Raw genomic sequence first — 6,517 nt, forward strand, 5'->3', positions numbered from 1 at the left:
GGCTGAATGGCTCAACATGTCGCCTTATGCGCGGCAGCCAAAGAAAGTTGGAAACACTCACAGAACAAATGGATTGTGTCATTAGGGCTGCCCTTTTTTTTTAAAGTGTTCCTGTACTCACTACCAGTGTACTCTGGTACCCTTCCCTCCCATCGAATCCAACGAAAGACGTCGATGAGTTATCCTCAGTCACTCTCTCAGGTCACTTAAAAATAATTGCAGGAAACATTTCTACACAGGGGCTACTAACTGTAATCTGAATTACACCATCCAGTCTACTAAGGTTCCGGTGACTTTACTCCTTCCAGAGCTTTGAGTAGCCCTCCCCACCCCCACCCCTTGAACCTTCCAGATTCTATCTTCTGGGCAAAGGTTCATGCCAATTACCTCCACGCGACCTATTAGATCTCATCGATTAGGCCTCCTCCGAGTTCCATCTGCCGGTCAATACCGACTGGCAACTACGCGGAGGAGAGCCTTCTCGGTGGTAGCTCCGACCCTATGGAACGATCTCCCCGTGGAGATTCGTACCCTCACCACCCTCCAGATCTTCCGCACAGCCCTCAGAATCTGGCTATCCCATCAGGCCTGGGGCTAAGATTGTAACCCGCCCGAATGGTATGAATGTTGTGTTTTTTAATTATGAGTCCCCCCAGGGAAAAGGGCGGCATATAAATAAACTTCTATCTATCTATCTATCTAATTGCATTTCCAAAAACTTTTTATTTAAATAAATCAGGGGTTCGGCAACCTTAAACACTCAAAGAGCCACAAAAATCCTAATCAGAAGCTAATGTTCAATTCTGGAGCTGACCGGAAGTCTGGTTCTCCCACCATAGAGTCTCCTCCTAGCAGGGCGTCCTTTTTCCTATGCTTGTCCTAACCAAAAGCCCTATCAATTGTAGAGCCAATCAGAAAACTTGCCCCTTGCCATAGAGTCTCTTCCTGGTGTGCCGTGCTTCCCCCCCTCCTCCCAAACTGGAAGCTCCCTCAAAAATGTGGTTCCGATTGGCAACAGGGAGCCGCAGCAGAGGGATGAAAGGGCCACATGTGGCTCCGGAGCTGCAGTTTGCCAACCCCTGGTGTAGATGCTGGCAGGTATCTGTAGAACTAGGCTCCCCCAATGTGGTCATTTCATCCTAGGGTGTTGGTGTGCAAACATCTCACGCTAAAATGTGGGATGACAATAGGTTTCGAAAAGACATCATTTTCCCCTTCTGCCTCCATAATTTTGCAATTTGCAAAAAGCAAAATGAAACAGATGCAAAAGAAAAAGAAATAAATCACACTTTCGAGCTTGGCAGAAAATTTACAACGGGGTATGGTTTGTTCTATTACAAATAACCTTTTTGCCCCCTACTTGGAAATGAGTACAAAACACGGGGCACCTAAAAAGGGAATTTAACAATCAGGTTTTCCTTTAAAAAAAAAAAAAGGTTCTTGCAAGATCAGGATTTTCTAAGCTGTGCAACTTTTAAGATGCACAGAATTCAACTCCCAGAATTCCCCAGCCAGCAAGTTAGGATTACCGACTGGATAATAAAGGGAAATAAATTCCTATTTAGAAATGAACATACAACACCGGCCATCTAAAAAGGTAGTTTGGTGATCAGGGGTGGTTTTTTTAAATAGTTCTTCAAGATCAATATTTTTCAACCTCTGCAACTTTTAAGATGCGCGGACTTTTAAGTCCCAGAATTCTCTAGCAAGTTAGGATTTCCGATTGGATAATAAAAAAAAGGGGGGGGGGAATCTGCAAAATGTTAGAAGGCCAAAATAATGCAAGCTCTTTCCAGGCAGCAACCCTGCTTGAAAGAAAATTTTGAAAAGGTGGGGAAAGGCTCAGGCACTTTTTTTAACTTCAGGTAGTCCTCGTTTTACGACCGTAATTGAACTCATAAATTTGGTTGTTAAGTTGTGATGGTCATAACTTAACATAATGTGACGCACCTGATTTTACAAGCATGTTTTGTGGTGACATTTAAGTGGACCCAACGTTCATAGTGAGACGTGGGCAGAGGTGGTATTTAGCTGGTTCTTTCCGGTTTGGGCAAACTAGTAGTGGCGGCTGCAGGAGGCTCCGCCCACCCGCCCCAAAGTAATGCGCTGGTTCATATTTGCGAACCGGTAAGGAAGTTAAGTGAATCCTACCACTGGACGGGGCTTTTTTGGCTGGGAACCAGAAGTCGACACCGATTTCCAACAAAAACATCAAAAAACGTGGCTGCGTGACTGTAAACGGCCATAAAGGGAGGCTGGTTGCCAAGGAAACCAAAATGTGATCACGTGACTGGTAGGGGGGCCGGAGGACATCATAACTTTAAATTTCGGGCTGTAAGCCCCATTTTTGGGTCCGTCATAACTTCGACCAGTCATAAGTCGAGGACTGCCCCCGAATCAAAGGAAAATAGAAGAGCCTCCAGTCAAGAAATGAAGTAGAAGGTTTCGTTTTGTGACGGGTGGTTTTGTCAGCTGCGAGAAGCAGAAAACCAAATAGGTATTTGACGCATTGCTTCTCCCTGAATCCCAACTGGGAACGCTAAAAGCTGCCATGCATTTCAGCGAGAACCGTATATGGCCGAGGTGGCGCAGTGGTTAGAGTGCAGTACTGCAGCCCCTTCAGCTGACTGTTAGCTGCAGTTCGGCAGTTCAAATCTCACCGGCTCAGGGTTGACTCAGCCTTCCATCCTTCCAAGGTGGGTAAAATGAGGACCCGGATTATTGTTGGGGGCAATATGCTGACTCTGTAAACCGCTTAGAGAGGGCTGAAAGCCCTATGAAGCGGTATATAAATCTAACTGCTATTGCTGCTATTGCTATGGCAGAACAAGCTGCAACTCTGCAGGTTAAAAACAAAAACATCCCCATTCCACTATTATAAGACGCTGAGCTTGTCGATCAGAAAGGTCGGCAGTTTGGCAGTTCGAATCCCTAGCACCACATAACAGAGCGAGCTCCCGTTACTTGTCCCAGCTTCTGCCAACCTAGCAGTTCGAAAGCATGTAAAAATGCAAGTAGAAAAATAGGAACCACTTTTGGTGGGAAGGGAACAGCGTTCCATGCGCCTTCGGCATTTAGAAATGCCAGCCACATAACCACGGAGACGTCTTCGGACAGCGCTGGCTCTTTGGCTTTGAAACGGGGATGAGCACCGCCCCCTAGAGTCGGGAACGACTCGCATGTATGTGTGAGGGGAACCTTTACCTTTACTTTGATTTATAACCATTCGTTTAGCAACTGTTCAAAATGATGATACTGCAAAAAAAATTATTTCAGACAGGTCCTCACTTTTACAACCTTTGCACACACCCCCTCCAAGATCATGTGATCAAAATTTGGGTTACTTGGCAACCGGCATGTATTTATAATAGTTGCAGCATGGGGGGGAGGGGGGGCTGAGTCAAGTGATTGCCGTTTGTGACCTTCCCACAAGCGAAGTCAATGGTGGAAGGTGGATTCACTTAACACTCAGGATGATTCGCTTAGCAAACACGGCAAAAACGTTCATGACATTGGGCGCAGTCCGCTTAACGACTGCCTCCTTGGACGTTCCAGTCCCAATTTGTGCTTAAGTTGAGGACTATTTGGAGTTGAACACACCACCACCACCCCAAGCTGACCACAGACAATTCTCACCACTAAAGATTTTGGCGAGAAAGGAAAATGCAAAAGAACAGGACTTTACATTTTTTTTTCTGATAGACATCAATCCTTTTCCAGGATTGACTTTATATTAACCACAAATGATTTGCTTGCTAGGGTAAAGAAGACGAAGATAAAGATTTTATTTGTTTGTTTGTAAAAATTATCGCCCCCCTCCCCATCTTATCGCACCGTAACTCTTTGAGTACAAAAATATTCACCGAACCTGCCCTGCAAAAACTCATTTTAAACCAGAGACTCAAACGGCTGATGGAACTCGTGTCATGGGAGAAAGTAGGAAATCCTCTTCAGGTGGAAAAGAAAAGAAAAAATGAAGAATTAAACTAACTTCCCAAGAAGCTAAACCCCTTCAGGGCAGAGTCGATAACACAGCCGCCAAATTCTTAAAACTTCGTCCATCTTCTGAATTTAATTCTCTCTGCAGCTTTTTTTTTTCTTTTCTCTTAAGGATAAACGGGGGGGGGGGGATTTTATTTTATTTATTTTATTTTTCTATTTAAATAAAGCTCCCCTGATCTTCCTTGACACTCGACAAGAACCTTCCCCAAATTTTGGGGTCCGAAGGGGAGTCAGAGCAGCCCTTCCCCTCTCCCGGGGGCCTGGGGAATGTCCCCTTAATTGTAACCGACACACAAATTATGCAACCGATCCGTGTGAATGCAAAGCTGCCAAAGGAACGTAACATTTCAGTTTGCCCAGACTGGCGTCAACACAGATACAATCGGTGCGGGGTGAAACATATTAAGCCTTAATTGCTTTAATGCAAGGGGTCTCCAGCGGTGGGCCAGATTAGCTTACCGGGCGGAGGGGGAGGAAGAGAGAGAGAGAAAGAGCGAGAGAAAAAGAGAGGCAGAAATGCAGAACAAAACTGGCTTTGAAGGCAGACAATGCTTAGAAGAGGCTTTCCATTCCCCCATTTTTTTTGTTCATTCGCTCCCCGCTGCATAGAGGCCTTCTTTAGATAAAGGCTTTGCAATTTGGGAGACGGTAGAAAGGATCTCGGAGCGGTGCCTGAAATCCTAGCTAGATGACTTTGCAAAGAGGAGAGGAGAGGAAGATTCAGAGATGGACAGATCCCAGGGCTATCACTTATCCTGGGAAGTCATTTTTTTTTTAAAAAAAAAAACCCCATTAGGTGGCAATAACAAGCCATTCCAAGTTGCAACGGATGGCTGCGAAAGCTGGACCATAAGGAAGGCTGAGCGCCAAAGAATGGAGGCCTTTGAACTCTGGTGCTGGAGAAGACTCCTGCATTGAGTCCCTTGGACTGCAAGGCCATCCAACCGGTCAGTCCCAGAGGAGATCAACCCTGACTGCTCTACATAACGTGTTCTACATGGGGCTGCCCTTGAAGAGTGTTCGAAGACTTCAGTTGGTCCAGAACGCAGCTGCGCGAGCGATTGTGGGTGCACCCAGGTACACCCACGTCACACCTATCCTCCGCGAGCTGCACTGGCTACCCATTAGTCTCTGGACCCACTTCAAGGTGCTGGTCGTTACCTATAAAGCCCTACATGGCATCGGACCTGGGTACCTGAGAGACCGCCTCCTGCCGATTACCTCCCATAGACCGATTAGATCTCACAGGTTAGGTCTTCTCTGGATCCCATCTGCCAGCCAATGTCGGCTGGCGACTCCCCGGGGGGGAGAGCCTTCTCTGTCGCAGCTCCAGCCCTCTGGAACGATCTCCCCGTGGAGATCCGGACCCTTACTACCCTCTCGGCCTTCCGCAAAGCCGTTAAGTCCTGGCTGCTCCAGCAGGCTGGGGGGCTTTCGAAATATCCAGCCCCATGGAAACTGTGACTGTTGTGTATTTTAAAGTGTTGTTTTGTTTATTTATCCCCTTCCCTTGTTTATTGTAAACCGCCCAGAGTCCTTCGGGAGTGGGCGGCATACAAGACCAATAAACTCAACTCAACTCAACTCTTTAGAAGGCCAGATCCTGAAGAGGAAACTCAAAGGCTTTGTCCACCTAATGAGAAGGAAAGACTCCCTGGAGAAGAGCCTAATACTGGGAAAGATTGAGGGCAAAAGAAGAAGGGGACTGCAGAGAAGGAGGTGGCTGGATGGAGTCACTGAAGCAGTTGGCGTGAGCTTGAATAGACTCCAGAGGATGGTAGAGGACAGGAGGGCCTGGAGGAATGTGGTCCATGGGCTCATGAAGAGTCGGACATGACTTTGCAACTAACAACAAAGCTCTCCACGTGCACGTGTGAAAAATCAGGAATCTGGCACAGGTAGTCCTTGTCTTACAACTACCATCGAGCCCTAAATTTCCGTTGCTGAGCACGTCACTCGCTGAGTGAGTTTTGCCCCGTTTTACCACCTTTCTTGTGACCGTGGTGAAGTGAAGCCCGGCAGTTGTTAAATCAGTCACCAGGTTGTTAAGGGAATTTGGCTTCCCCCATAGACTTTGCTGGTCAGAAGGTCACCAAAGCTGATCATGTAACCCCCACCCCACCCCGGGACACTGCAACCGTCATAAATATGAACCCGGTTGCCAAACATTTGGATTTTGATCACGGGGAGACTGCAACGGTTGTTAAGTGTGAAAAACGATCGCAAGTCACTTCGGTGCTGTTCGGATTTCGAACCACCACTAAACAAACGGTTGTCAGTCAAAGATTATCTATACAGATAATTGTCCTCGACTTACAACCATTCATTTAGTGACTGCTAGAAGTTACAACAGCACTGGAAAAAGTGACCTATGGTGCATTTTTCACACTTAGGACAGTTGCAGCATCCTCAGGGCCTCGTGATTTATATTTACCGTACACTGAATACGGCATCCAGTTTTGGTTGCCCCAATGCAAAAAAGATGCGGAGACTCTAGAAAGAGTGCAGAGAAGAG

This window comes from Thamnophis sirtalis, unplaced genomic scaffold (assembly GCF_051295495.1).
Source record: "Thamnophis sirtalis isolate CommonGarterSnake01/CBP01778 unplaced genomic scaffold, rThaSir2_p1.2 scaffold_8, whole genome shotgun sequence".
In the NCBI taxonomy this organism is placed as follows: domain Eukaryota; kingdom Metazoa; phylum Chordata; class Lepidosauria; order Squamata; family Natricidae; genus Thamnophis; species Thamnophis sirtalis.